Source organism: Canis lupus, chromosome 8 (assembly GCF_048164855.1).
Source record: "Canis lupus baileyi chromosome 8, mCanLup2.hap1, whole genome shotgun sequence".
Classification (NCBI taxonomy): Eukaryota; Metazoa; Chordata; class Mammalia; order Carnivora; family Canidae; genus Canis; species Canis lupus.
In genome coordinates this window covers 77984512-77999672 of record NC_132845.1, presented here as the reverse complement: position 1 = coordinate 77999672, position 15161 = coordinate 77984512, and positions in this window count along the sequence as shown.

Sequence of the window (15161 nt, the reverse complement as noted above, 5' to 3'; positions counted from 1 at the left end):
CTGCCTCCCATGCATACACACTTCAGAGAGTTGAGCTTATGGCCTGTTCATCTCCATCCAGCCTGCTGGTACCCTTTGCTTCTAAAAGGCCTAGGCTCGCTGTTTGACGGAAGTGTTGGGAGAGGTAATTGGAATCTCCCGGCACCCAAGACGAGTGCCTCGAAGCTCAATCCAGCGATTTCGTAGTAATTCCTGTGGTAGACTGGTGCTACATACTAAGTTCCATACGTGAGAAGGTAGCTGAACGCCTTGTCCAAAAGCATCTTACTTCTGAGAGTTGAGCTCACCCTCAGTCCCTCACAGTTCCACACTGCCTGCAGAGTGAGTTTCGCACTTCTTTACCAGAGACTTTTGCCAGAGGCTTCTGAGACGCAAGTTAACACTGCAGACCTGGCGGGTATCTCCAGGTGCAGTAGAGTGGTAATCTTGGAACCTCCTGACTCAGAATACTGCTACCTTCACCCTGACATAAGAATGCAGCTAGTTGACAGCTGGCTTCAAGGCATGCTTCCCTGTGAGAGCTAAGGACAGGTCACCACCCTCCCGCATCCTGCTTGACTGTAGAAGGAGCTGCTAACGTCCTCATGTTAGTGGCAGGGAAAGGTCGTGAGAAAAGCATGTGGAATCGTTGTGCCTGAACCCACGTGTATCTGAGTTGAATACAGCGATTTCCAAAGTCCTTCTTCATCAGAGTGTAGCTAGGTTCCCACTCGCATGTACGAGTGGGTAGCAGACATCTGCCTCCCATGCATACACAGTTCTGAGAGTTGAGCTTATGGCCTGTAGCCCTACCTCCTGCCTGCAGATAACTTTCGCTTCCAAAAGGCCTAGGCTCGCTGCTTCACCGAAGTGTTGGGAGAGGTAACTGGAATCTCCCGGCACACAAGTCTAGTGCCTCCAAGCTCAATCCAGCGATTTCCAAGTAATTCCTGGGGTAGACTGGTGCTACATACTAAGTTCCATATGTGAGAAGGTAGCTGAACGCCTTGTCCAAAATCATCTTACTGCTGAGAGTTGAGCTCACCCTCAGTCCCTCACAGTTCCACACTGCCTGCAGAGTGAGTTTCCCACGTCTTCACCAGAGACTTTTGCCAGAGGTCTCTGAGACGCAAGTTAACAATGCAGACCTGGAGGGTATCTCCAGGTGCAGTAGAGTGGTAATCTGGGAACCTCCTTACTCAGAATACTGCTACCTTCACACTGTCATAAGAATGCAGCTAGTTGAGAGCTGGCTTCAAGGTATGCTTCCCTGTGAGAGCTGAGTACAGGGCAGAACCCTCCCGCATCCTGCCTGACTGTAGACGTACCTGCTAACCTCCTTCTTTTAGTGGCTGGGATAAGTTGTGGGAAAAGCATGTGTAAGCATTGGGCCTGAACTCCCGTGTATCTGAGTTGAATACAGCGATTTCCAACATCCTTCTTCAATAGGAGTGTAGCTAGGTTCCAACTCCCATGTCCGAGTGGGTAGCAGACATCTGCCTCCCATGCATACACACTTCTGAGAGTTGAGCTTATGGCCTGTAACCCTACCTCCTGCCTGCAGCTAACTTTCGCTTCCAAAAGGCCTAGGCTCGCTGCTTGACGCAAGTGTTGGGAGAGGTAATTGGAATCTCCCGGCACACAAGACGAGTGCCTCTAAGCTCAATCAAGCGATTTCCTAGTAATTCCTGGGGTAGACTGGTGCTACATACTAAGTTCCATACGTGAGTAGGTAGTTGAACGCCTTGTCCAAAAACATCTTACTTCTGAGAGTTGAGCTCACCCTCAGTCCCTCACAGTTCCACACTGCCTGCAGAGTGAGTTTCACAGGTCTTCACCACAGACGTTTGCCACAGGCTTCTGAGACGCAAGTTAACAATGCAGACCTGGAGGGTATCTCCAGGTGCAGTAGAGTGGTAATCTTGGAACCTCCTGACTCAGAATACTGCTACCTTCACACTGCCATAAGAATGCAGCTAGTTGAGAGCTGGCTTCTAGGCATGCTTCCCTGGGAGAGCTGAGGACAGGGCAGAACCCTCCCGCATCCTGCCTGACTGTAGGCGTGGTTGCTAACATCCTAAAGTGAGTGGCTGAGAGAGGTTGCGGGAAAAGCATGTGTAAGCATTGGGCCTGAACTCCTGTGTAACTGAGTTGAATACAGCGATTTCCAATGGCCTTCTTCAATCAGAGTGTAGCTAGGTTCCAACTACCATGTCAGAATGGGGAGCAGACAACTGCCTCCCATGCATACACACTTCAGAGAGTTGAGCTTATGGCCTGTTCATCTCCATCCAGCCTGCTGGTACCCTTTGCTTCTAAAAGGCCTAGGCTCGCTGTTTGACGGAAGTGTTGGGAGAGGTAATTGGAATCTCCCGGCACCCAAGACGAGTGCCTCGAAGCTCAATCCAGCGATTTCGTAGTAATTCCTGTGGTAGACTGGTGCTACATACTAAGTTCCATACGTGAGAAGGTAGCTGAACGCCTTGTCCAAAAGCATCTTACTTCTGAGAGTTGAGCTCACCCTCAGTCCCTCACAGTTCCACACTGCCTGCAGAGTGAGTTTCGCACTTCTTTACCAGAGACTTTTGCCAGAGGCTTCTGAGACGCAAGTTAACACTGCAGACCTGGCGGGTATCTCCAGGTGCAGTAGAGTGGTAATCTGGGAACCTCCTGTCTCAGAATACTGCTACCTTCACCCTGACATAAGAATGCAGCTAGTTGACAGCTGGCTTCAAGGCATGCTTCCCTGTGAGAGCTAAGGACAGGTCACCACCCTCCCGCATCCTGCTTGACTGTAGAAGGAGCTGCTAACGTCCTCATGTTAGTGGCAGGGAAAGGTCGTGAGAAAAGCATGTGGAATCGTTGTGCCTGAACCCACGTGTATCTGAGTTGAATACAGCGATTTCCAAAGTCCTTCTTCATCAGAGTGTAGCTAGGTTCCCACTCGCATGTACGAGTGGGTAGCAGACATCTGCCTCCCATGCATACACACTTCTGAGAGTTGAGCTTATGGCCTGTAGCCCTACCTCCTGCCTGCAGCTAACTTTCGCTTCCAAAAGGCCTAGGCTCGCTGCTTCACCGAAGTGTTGGGAGAGGTAACTGGAATCTCCCGGCACACAAGACTAGTGCCTCCAAGCTCAATCCAGCGATTTCCAAGTAATTCCTGGGGTAGACTGGTGCTACATACTAAGTTCCATATGTGAGAAGGTAGCTGAACGCCTTGTCCAAAATCATCTTACTGCTGAGAGTTGAGCTCACCCTCAGTCCCTCACAGTTCCACACTGCCTGCAGAGTGAGTTTCCCACGTCTTCACCAGAGACTTTTGCCACAGGCTTCTGAGACGCAAGTTAACAATGCAGACCTGGAGGGTATCTCCAGGTGCAGTAGAGTGGTAATCTTGGAACCTCCTGACTCAGAATACTGCTACCTTTACACTGCCATAAGAATGCAGCTAGTTGAGAGCTGGCTTCAAGGAATGCTTCCCTCGGAGAGATGAGGTCAGTGCAGAACCCTCACGCATCCTGCCTGACTGTAGGCGTAGCTGCTAATATCCTAATGTTAGTGGCTGAGAGAGGTTGTAGAAAAAGCATGTGTAAGCATTGGGCCTGAACTCCTGTGTATCTGAGTTGAATACAGCGATTTCCAAAGGCCTACTTAAATCACACTGTAGCTAGTTTCCAACTCCCATGTCCGAGTGGGTAGCAGACATCTGCCTCCCATGCATACACACTTCTGAGAGTTGAGCTTATGGCCTGTAACCCTACCTCCTGCCTGAATCTAACTTTCGCTTCCAAAAGGCCTAGGCTCGCTGCTTCACCGAAGTGTTGGGAGAGGTAACTGGAATCTCCCGGCACACAAGACTATTGCCTCCAAGCTCAATCCTGCGATTTCCCAGTAATTCCTGGGGTAGACTGGTGCTACATACTAAGTTCCATATGTGAGAAGGTAGCTGAACGCCTTGTCCAAAATCATCTTACTGCTGAGAGTTGAGCTCACCCTCAGTCCCTCACAGTTCCACACTGCCTGCAGAGGGAGTTTCGCACGTCTTTACCAGAGACTTTTGCCAGAGGCTTCTGAGACGCAAGTTAACAATGCAGACCTGGCGGGTATCTCAAGGTGCAGTAGAGTCGTAATCTGGGAACCTCCTGTCTCAGAATACTGCTACCTTCACCCTGACATAAGAATGCAGCTAGTTGACAGCTGGCTTCAAGGCATGCTTCCCTGTGAGAGCTAAGGACAGGGCACAACCCTCCCGCATCCTGCTTGACTGTAGAAGGAGCTGCTAACGTCCTCATGTTAGTGGCAGGGAAAGGTGGTGAGAAAAGCATGTGGAATCGTTGTGCCTGAACCCACGTGTATCTGAGTTGAATACAGCGATTTCCAAAGTCCTTCTTCATCAGAGTGTAGCTAGGTTCCCACTCGCATGTACGAGTGGGTAGCAGACATCTGCCTCCCATGCATACACACTTCTGAGAGTTGAGCTTATGGCCTGTAACCCTACCTCCTGCCTGCAGCTAACTTTCGCTTCCAAAAGGCCTAGGCTCGCTGCTTCACCGAAGTGTTGGGAGAGGTAACTGGAATCTGCCGGCACACAAGACTAGTGCCTCCAAGCTCAATCCAGCGATTTCCAAGTAATTCCTGGGGTAGACTGGTGCTACATACTAAGTTCCATATGTGAGAAGGTAGCTGAACGCCTTGTCCAAAATCATCTTACTGCTGAGAGTTGAGCTCACCCTCAGTCCCTCACAGTTCCACACTGCCTGCAGAGTGAGTTTCCCACGTCTTCACCAGAGACTTATGCCAGAGGCCTCTGAGACGCAAGTTAACAATGCAGACCTGGAGGGTATCTCCAGGTGCAGTAGAGTGGTAATCTGGGAACCTCCTTACTCAGAATACTGCTACCTTCACACTGTCATAAGAATGCAGCTAGTTGAGAGCTGGCTTCAAGGCATGCTTCCCTGTGAGAGCTGAGGACAGGGCAGAACCCTCCCGCATCCTGCCTGACTGTAGACGTACCTGCTAACCTCCTTCTGTTAGTGGCTGGGATAAGTTGTGGGAAAAGCATGTGTAAGCATTGGGCCTGAACTCCCGTGTATCTGAGTTGAATACAGCGATTTCCAACATCCTTCTTCAATAGGAGTGTAGCTAGGTTCCAACTCCCATGTCCGAGTGGGTAGCAGACATCTGCCTCCCATGCATACACACTTCTGAGAGTTGAGCTTATGGCCTGTAACCCTACATCCTGCCTGCCGCTACCTTTCGTTTCCAAAAGGCCTAGGCTCGCTGCTTGACGCAAGTGTTCGGAGAGGTAATTGGAATCTCCCGGCACACAAGACGAGTGCCTCCAAGCTCAATCAAGCGATTTCCTAGTAATTCCTGGGGTAGACTGGTGCTACATACTAAGTTCCATACGTGAGTAGGTAGTTGAACGCCTTGTCCAAAAACATCTTACTTCTGAGAGTTGAGCTCACCCTCAGTCCCTCACAGTTCCACACTGCCTGCAGAGTGACTTTCACAGGTCTTCACCACAGACGTTTGCCACAGGCTTCTGAGACGCAAGTTAACAATGCAGACCTGGAGGGTATCTCCAGGTGCAGTAGAGTGGTAATCTTGGAACCTCCTGACTCAGAATACTGCTACCTTCACACTGCCATAAGAATGCAGCTAGTTGAGAGCTGGCTTCTAGGCATGCTTCCCTGGGAGAGCTGAGGACAGGGCAGAACCCTCCCGCATCCTGCCTGACTGTAGGCGTGGTTGCTAACATCCTAAAGTGAGTGGCTGAGAGAGGTTGCGGGAAAAGCATGTGTAAGCATTGGGCCTGAACTTCTGTGTAACTGAGTTGAATACAGCGATTTCCAATGGCCTTCTTCAATCAGAGTGTAGCTAGGTTCCAACTACCATGTCAGAATGGGGAGCAGACAACTGCCTCCCATGCATACACACTTCAGAGAGTTGAGCTTATGGCCTGTTCATCTCCATCCAGCCTGCTGGTACCCTTTGCTTCTAAAAGGCCTAGGCTCGCTGTTTGACGGAAGTGTTGGGAGAGGTAATTGGAATCTCCCGGCACCCAAGACGAGTGCCTCGAAGCTCAATCCAGCGATTTCGTAGTAATTCCTGTGGTAGGCTGGTGCTACATACTAAGTTCCATACGTGAGAAGGTAGCTGAACGCCTTGTCCAAAAGCATCTTACTTCTGAGAGTTGAGCTCACCCTCAGTCCCTCACAGTTCCACACTGCCTGCAGAGTGAGTTTCGCACGTCTTTACCAGAGACTTTTGCCAGAGGCTTCTGAGACGCAAGTTAACACTGCAGACCTGGCGGGTATCTCCAGGTGCAGTAGAGTGGTAATCTTGGAACCTCCTGACTCAGAATACTGCTAACTTCACCCTGACATAAGAATGCAGCTAGTTGACAGCTGGCTTCAAGGCATGCTTCCCTGTGAGAGCTAAGGACAGGTCACAACCCTCCCGCATCCTGCTTGACTGTAGAAGGAGCTGCTAACGTCCTCATGTTAGTGGCAGGGAAAGGTCGTGAGAAAAGCATGTGGAATCGTTGTGCCTGAACCCACGTGTATCTGAGTTGAATACAGCGATTTCCAAAGTCCTTCTTCATCAGAGTGTAGCTAGGTTCCCACTCGCATGTACGAGTGGGTAGCAGACATCTGCCTCCCATGCATACACACTTCTGAGAGTTGAGCTTATGGCCTGTAACCCTACCTCCTGCCTGCAGCTAACTTTCGCTTCCAAAAGGCCTAGGCTCGCTGCTTCACCGAAGTGTTGGGAGAGGTAACTGGAATCTGCCGGCACACAAGACTAGTGCCTCCAAGCTCAATCCAGCGATTTCCAAGTAATTCCTGGGGTAGACTGGTGCTACATACTAAGTTCCATACGTGAGAAGGTAGCTGAACGCCTTGTCCAAAAGCATCTTACTTCTGAGAGTTGAGCTCACCCTCAGTCCCTCACAGTTCCACACTGCCTGCAGAGTGAGTTTCGCAGATCTTCACCAGAGACGTTTGCCAGAGGCTTCTGAGACGCAAGTTAACAATGCAGACCTGGAGGGTATCTCCAGGTGCAGTAGAGTGGTAATCTTGGAACCTCCTGACTCAGAATACTGCTACCTTCACACTGCCATAAGAATGCAGCTAGTTGAGAGCTGGCTTCAAGGAATGCTTCCCTCGGAGAGATGAGGTCAGTGCAGAACCCTCACGCATCCTGCCTGACTGTAGGCGTAGCTGCTAATATCCTAATGTTAGTGGCTGAGAGAGGTTGTAGAAAAAGCATGTGTAAGCATTGGGCCTGAACTCCTGTGTATCTGAGTTGAATACAGCGATTTCCAAAGGCCTACTTAAATCAGACTGTAGCTAGGTTCCAACTCCCATGTCCGAGTGGGTAGCAGACATCTGCCTCCCATGCATACACACTTCTGAGAGTTGAGCTTATGGCCTGTAACCCTACCTCCTGCCTGAATCTAACTTTCGCTTCCAAAAGGCCTAGGCTCGCTGCTTCACCGAAGTGTTGGGAGAGGTAACTGGAATCTCCCGGCACACAAGTCTAGTGCCTCCAAGCTCAATCCAGCGATTTCCCAGTAATTCCTGGGGTAGACTGGTGCTACATACTAAGTTCCATATGTGAGAAGGTAGCTGAACGCCTTGTCCAAAATCATCTTACTGCTGAGAGTTGAGCTCACCCTCAGTCCCTCACAGTTCCACACTGCCTGCAGAGTGAGTTTCGCACGTCTTTACCAGAGACTTTTGCCAGAGGCTTCTGAGACGCAAGTTAAAAATGCAGACCTGGCGGGTATCTCAGGGTGCAGTAGAGTCGTAATCTGGGAACCTCCTGTCTCAGAATACTGTTACCTTCACCCTGCCATAAGAATGCAGCTAGTTGACAGCTGGCTACACGGCATGCTTCGCTGTGAGAGCTAAGGACAGGGCACAACCCTCCCGCATCCTGCTTGACTGTAGAAGGAGCTGCTAACGTCCTCATGTTAGTGGCAGGGAAAGGTCGTGAGAAAAGCATGTGGAATCGTTGTGCCTGAACCCACGTGTATCTGAGTTGAATACAGCGATTTCCAAAGTCCTTCTTCATCAGAGTGTAGCTAGGTTCCCACTCGCATGTACGAGTGGGTAGCAGACATCTGCCTCCCATGCATACACACTTCTGAGAGTTGAGCTTATGGCCTGTAGCCCTACCTCCTGCCTGCAGCTAACTTTCGCTTCCAAAAGGCCTAGGCTCGCTGCTTCACCGAAGTGTTGGGAGAGGTAACTGGAATCTCCCGGCACACAAGTCTAGTGCCTCCAAGCTCAATCCAGCGATTTCCAAGTAATTCCTGGGGTAGACTGGTGCTACATACTAAGTTCCATATGTGAGAAGGTAGCTGAACGCCTTGTCCAAAATCATCTTACTGCTGAGAGTTGAGCTCACCCTCAGTCCCTCACAGTTCCACACTGCCTGCAGAGTGAGTTTCCCACGTCTTCACCAGAGACTTTTGCCAGAGGCCTCTGAGACGCAAGTTAACAATGCAGACCTGGAGGGTATCTCCAGGTGCAGTAGAGTGGTAATCTGGGAACCTCCTTACTCAGAATACTGCTACCTTCACACTGTCATAAGAATGCAGCTAGTTGAGAGCTGGCTTCAAGGCATGCTTCCCTGTGAGAGCTGAGGACAGGGCAGAACCCTCCCGCATCCTGCCTGACTGTAGACGTACCTGCTAACCTCCTTCTGTTAGTGGCTGGGATAGGTTGTGGGAAAAGCATGTGTAAGCATTGGGCCTGAACTCCCGTGTATCTGAGTTGAATACAGCGATTTCCTACATCCTTCTTCAATAGGAGTGCAGCTAGGTTCCAACTCCCATGTCCGAGTGGGTAGCAGACATCTGCCTCCCATGCATACACACTTCTGAGAGTTGAGCTTATGGCCTGTAACCCTACATCCTGCCTGCCGCTACCTTTCGCTTCCAAAAGGCCTAGGCTCGCTGCTTGACGCAAGTGTTGGGAGAGGTAATTGGAATCTCCCGGCACACAAGACGAGTGCCTCCAAGCTCAATCAAGCCGATTTCCTAGTAATTCCTGGGGTAGACTGGTGCTACATACTAAGTTCCATACGTGAGTAGGTAGTTGAACGCCTTGTCCAAAAACATCTTACTTCTGAGAGTTGAGCTCACCCTCAGTCCCTCACAGTTCCACACTGCCTGCAGAGTGAGTTTCACAGGTCTTCACCACAGACGTTTGCCACAGGCTTCTGAGACGCAAGTTAACAATGCAGACCTGGAGGGTATCTCCAGGTGCAGTAGAGTGGTAATCTTGGAACCTCCTGACTCAGGATACTGCTACCTTCACACTGCCATAAGAATGCAGCTAGTTGAGAGCTGGCTTCTAGGCATGCTTCCCTGGGAGAGCTGAGGACAGGGCAGAACCCTCCCGCATCCTGCCTGACTGTAGGCGTGGTTGCTAACATCCTAAAGTGAGTGGCTGAGAGAGGTTGCGGGAGAAGCATGTGTAAGCATTGGGCCTGAACTCCTGTGTAACTGAGTTGAATACAGCGATTTCCAATGGCCTTCTTCAATCAGAGTGTAGCTAGGTTCCAACTACCATGTCAGAATGGGGAGCAGACAACTGCCTCCCATGCATACACACTTCAGAGAGTTGAGCTTATGGCCTGTTCATCTCCATCCAGCCTGCTGGTACCCTTTGCTTCTAAAAGGCCTAGGCTCGCTGTTTGACGGAAGTGTTGGGAGAGGTAATTGGAATCTCCCGGCACACAAGACGAGTGCCTCCAAGCTCAATCCAGCGATTTCGTAGTAATTCCTGTGGTAGGCTGGTGCTACATACTAAGTTCCATACGTGAGAAGGTAGCTGAACGCCTTGTCCAAAAGCATCTTACTGCTGAGAGTTGAGCTCACCCTCAGTCCCTCACAGTTCCACACTGCCTGCAGAGTGAGTTTCGCACGTCTTTACCAGAGACTTTTGCCAGAGGCTTCTGAGACGCAAGTTAACAATGCAGACCTGGCGGGTATCTCAAGGTGCAGTAGAGTCGTAATCTGGGAACCTCCTGTCTCAGAATACTGTTACCTTCACCCTGCCATAAGAATGCAGCTAGTTGACAGCTGGCTTCAAGGCATGCTTCCCTGTGAGAGCTAAGGACAGGGCACAACCCTCCCGCATCCTGCTTGACTGTAGAAGGAGCTGCTAACGTCCTCATGTTAGTGGCAGGGAAAGGTCGTGAGAAAAGCATGTGGAATCGTTGTGCCTGAACCCATGTGTATCTGAGTTGAATACAGCGATTTCCAAAGTCCTTCTTCATCAGAGTGTAGCTAGGTTCCCACTCGCATGTACGAGTGGGTAGCAGACATCTGCCTCCCATGCATACACAGTTCTGAGAGTTGAGCTTATGGCCTGTAGCCCTACCTCCTGCCTGCAGCTAACTTTCGCTTCCAAAAGGCCTAGGTTCGCTGCTTCACCGAAGTGTTGGGAGAGGTAACTGGAATCTCCCGGCACACAAGACTAGTGCCTCCAAGCTCAATCCAGCGATTTCCAAGTAATTCCTGGGGTAGACTGGTGCTACATACTAAGTTCCATACGTGAGTAGGTAGTTGAACGCCTTGTCCAAAAACATCTTACTTCTGAGAGTTGAGCTCACCCTCAGTCCCTCACAGTTCCACACTGCCTGCAGAGTGAGTTTCACAGATCTTCACCACAGACGTTTGCCACAGGCTTCTGAGACGCAAGTTAACAATGCAGACCTGGATGGTATCTCCAGGTGCAGTAGAGTGGTAATCTTGGAACCTCCTGACTCAGAATACTGCTACCTTCACACTGCCATAAGAATGCAGCTAGTTGAGAGCTGGCTTCCAGGCATGCTTCCCTGGGAGAGCTGAGGACAGGGCAGAACCCTCCCGCATCCTGCCTGACTGTAGGCGTGGTTGCTAACATCCTAAAGTGAGTGGCTGAGAGAGGTTGCGGGAAAAGCATGTGTAAGCATTGGGCCTGAACTCCTGTGTAACTGAGTTGAATACAGCGATTTCCAATGGCCTTCTTCAATCAGAGTGTAGCTAGGTTCCAACTACCATGTCAGAATGGGGAGCAGACAACTGCCTCCCATGCATACACACTTCAGAGAGTTGAGCTTATGGCCTGTTCATCTCCATCCAGCCTGCTGGTACCCTTTGCTTCTAAAAGGCCTAGGCTCGCTGTTTGACGGAAGTGTTGGGAGAGGTAATTGGAATCTCCCGGCACACAAGACGAGTGCCTCCAAGCTCAATCCAGCGATTTCGTAGTAATTCCTGTGGTAGGCTGGTGCTACATACTAAGTTCCATACGTGAGAAGGTAGCTGAACGCCTTGTCCAAAAGCATCTTACTTCTGAGATTTGAGCTCACCCTCAGTCCCTCACAGTTCCACACTGCCTGCAGAGTGAGTTTCACAGATCTTCACCACAGACGTTTGCCAGAGGCTTCTGAGACGCAAGTTAACAATGCAGACCTGGAGAGTATCTCCAGGTGCAGTAGAGTGGTAATCTTGGAACCTCCTGACTCAGAATACTGCTACCTTCACACTGCCATAAGAATGCAGCTAGTTGAGAGCTGGCTTCAAGGAATGCTTCCCTCGGAGAGCTGAGGTCAGTGCAGAACCCTCACGCATCCTGCCTGACTGTAGGCGTAGCTGCTAATATCCTAATGTTAGTGGCTGAGAGAGGTTGTGGAAAAAGCATGTGTAAGCATTGGGCCTGAACTCCTGTGTATCTGAGTTGAATACAGCGATTTCCAAAGGCCTACTTAAATCAGACTGTAGCTAGGTTCCAACTCCCATGTCCGAGTGGGTAGCAGACATCTGCCTCCCATGCATACACACTTCTGAGAGTTGAGCTTATGGCCTGTAACCCTACCTCCTGCCTGAATCTAACTTTCGCTTCCAAAAGGCCTAGGCTCGCTGCTTCACCGAAGTGTTGGGAGAGGTAACTGGAATCTCCCGGCACACAAGACTAGTGCCTCCACGCTCAATCCAGCGATTTCCCAGTAATTCCTGGGGTAGACTGGTGCTACATACTAAGTTCCATATGTGAGATGGTAGCTGAACGCCTTGTCCAAAATCATCTTACTGCTGAGAGTTGAGCTCACCCTCAGTCCCTCACAGTTCCACACTGCCTGCAGAGTGAGTTTCGCACGTCTTTACCAGAGACTTTTGCCAGAGGCTTCTGAGACGCAAGTTAACAATGCAGACCTGGCGGGTATCTCAAGGTGCAGTAGAGTCGTAATCTGGGAACCTCCTGTCTCAGAATACTGCTACCTTCACCCTGACATAAGAATGCAGCTAGTTGACAGCTGGCTTCAAGGCATGCTTCCCTGTGAGAGCTAAGGACAGGGCACAACCCTCCCGCATCCTGCTTGACTGTAGAAGGAGCTGCTAACGTCCTCATGTTAGTGGCAGGGAAAGGTCGTGAGAAAAGCATGTGGAATCGTTGTGCCTGAACCCACGTGTATCTGAGTTGAATACAGCGATTTCCAAAGTCCTTCTTCATCAGAGTGTAGCTAGGTTCCCACTCGCATGTACGAGTGGGTAGCAGACATCTGCCTCCCATGCATACACAGTTCTGAGAGTTGAGCTTATGGCCTGTAGCCCTACCTCCTGCCTGCAGCTAACTTTCGCTTCCAAAAGGCCTAGGCTCGCTGCTTCACCGAAGTGTTGGGAGAGGTAACTGGAATCTCCCGGCACACAAGTCTAGTGCCTCCAAGCTCAATCCAGCGATTTCCAAGTAATTCCTGGGGTAGACTGGTGCTACATACTAAGTTCCATATGTGAGAAGGTAGCTGAACGCCTTGTCCAAAATCATCTTACTGCTGAGAGTTGAGCTCACCCTCAGTCCCTCACAGTTCCACACTGCCTGCAGAGTGAGTTTCCCACGTCTTCACCAGAGACTTTTGCCAGAGGCCTCTGAGACGCAAGTTAACAATGCAGACCTGGAGGGTATCTCCAGGTGCAGTAGAGTGGTAATCTGGGAACCTCCTTACTCAGAATACTGCTACCTTCACACTGTCATAAGAATGCAGCTAGTTGAGAGCTGGCTTCAAGGCATGCTTCCCTGTGAGAGCTGAGTACAGGGCAGAACCCTCCCGCATCCTGCCTGACTGTAGACGTACCTGCTAACCTCCTTCTGTTAGTGGCTGGGATAAGTTGTGGGAAAAGCATGTGTAAGCATTGGGCCTGAACTCCCGTGTATCTGAGTTGAATACAGCGATTTCCAACATCCTTCTTCAATAGGAGTGTAGCTAGGTTCCAACTCCCATGTCCGAGTGGGTAGCAGACATCTGCCTCCCATGCATACACACTTCTGAGAGTTGAGCTTATGGCCTGTAACCCTACATCCTGCCTGCCGCTACCTTTCGTTTCCAAAAGGCCTAGGCTCGCTGCTTGACGCAAGTGTTGGGAGAGGTAATTGGAATTTCCCGGCACACAAGACGAGTGCCTCCAAGCTCAATCAAGCGATTTCCTAGTAATAACTGGGGTAGACTGGTGCTACATACTAAGTTCCATACGTGAGTAGTTAGTTGAACGCCTTGTCCAAAAACATCTTACTTCTGAGAGTTGAGCTCACCCTCAGTCCCTCACAGTTCCACACTGCCTGCAGAGTGAGTTTCACAGGTCTTCACCACAGACGTTTGCCACAGGCTTCTGAGACGCAAGTTAACAATGCAGACCTGGAGGGTATCTCCAGGTGCAGTAGGGTGGTAATCTTGGAACCTCCTGACTCAGAATACTGCTACCTTCACACTGCCATAAGAATGCTGCCTGTTGAGAGCTGGCTTCTAGGCATGCTTTCCTGGGAGTGCTGAGGAAAGGGCAGAACCCTCCCGCATCCTGCCTGACTGTAGGCGTAGCTGCTAACATCCTAATGTTAGTGGCTGAGAGAGGTTGCGGGAAAAGCATGTGTAAGCATTGGGCCTGAACTCCTGTGTATCTGAGTTCAATACAGTGATTTCCAATGGCCTACTTCAATCAGAGTGTAGCTAAGTTCCAACTCCCATGTCAGAATGGGTAGCAGACATCTGCCTCCCATGCATACACACTTCAGAGAGTTGAGCTGATTGCCTGTTCATCTCCATCCAGCCTGCTGGTACCCTTTGCTTCTAAAAGGCCTAGGCTCGCTGTTTGACGGAAGTGTTGGGAGAGGTAATTGGAATCTCCCGGCACCCAAGACGAGTGCCTCCAAGCTCAATCAAGCGATTTCGTAGTAATTCCTGTGGTAGGCTGGTGCTACATACTAAGTTCCATACGTGAGAAGGTAGCTGAACGCCTTGTCCAAAATCATCTTACTGCTGAGAGTTGAGCTCACCCTTAGTCCCTCACAGTTCCACACTGCCTGCAGAGTGAGTTTCCCACGTCTTCACCAGAGACTTTTGCCAGAGGCCTCTGAGACGCAAGTTAACAATGCAGACCTGGAGGGTATCTCCAGGTGCAGTAGAGTGGTAATCTGGGAACCTCCTTACTCAGAATACTGCTACCTTCACACTGTCATAAGAATGCAGCTAGTTGAGAGCTGGCTTCAAGGCATGCTTCCCTGTGAGAGCTGAGGACAGGGCAGAACCCTCCCGCATCCTGCCTGACTGTAGACGTACCTGCTAACCTCCTTCTGTTAGTGGCTGGGATAGGTTGTGGGAAAAGCATGTGTAAGCATTGGGCCTGAACTCCCGTGTATCTGAGTTGAATACAGCGATTTCCAACATCCTTCTTCAATAGGAGTGTAGCTAGGTTCCAACTCCCATGTCCGAGTGGGTAGCAGACATCTGCCTCCCATGCATACACACTTCTGAGAGTTGAGCTTATGGCCTGTAACCCTACATCCTGCCTGCCGCTACCTTTCGTTTCCAAAAGGCCTAGGCTCGCTGCTTGACGCAAGTGTTGGGAGAGGTAATTGGAATTTCCCGGCACACAAGACGAGTGCCTCCAAGCTCAATCAAGCGATTTCCTAGTAATTCCTGGGGTAGACTGGTGCTACATACTAAGTTCCATACGTGAGTAGGTAGTTGAACGCCTTGTCCAAAAACATCTTACTTCTGAGAGTTGAGCTCACCCTCAGTCCCTCACAGTTCCACACTGCCTGCAGAGTGAGTTTCACACGTCTTCACCACAGACGTTTGCCACAGGCTTCTGAGACGCAAGTTAACAATGCAGACCTGGAGGGTATCTCCAG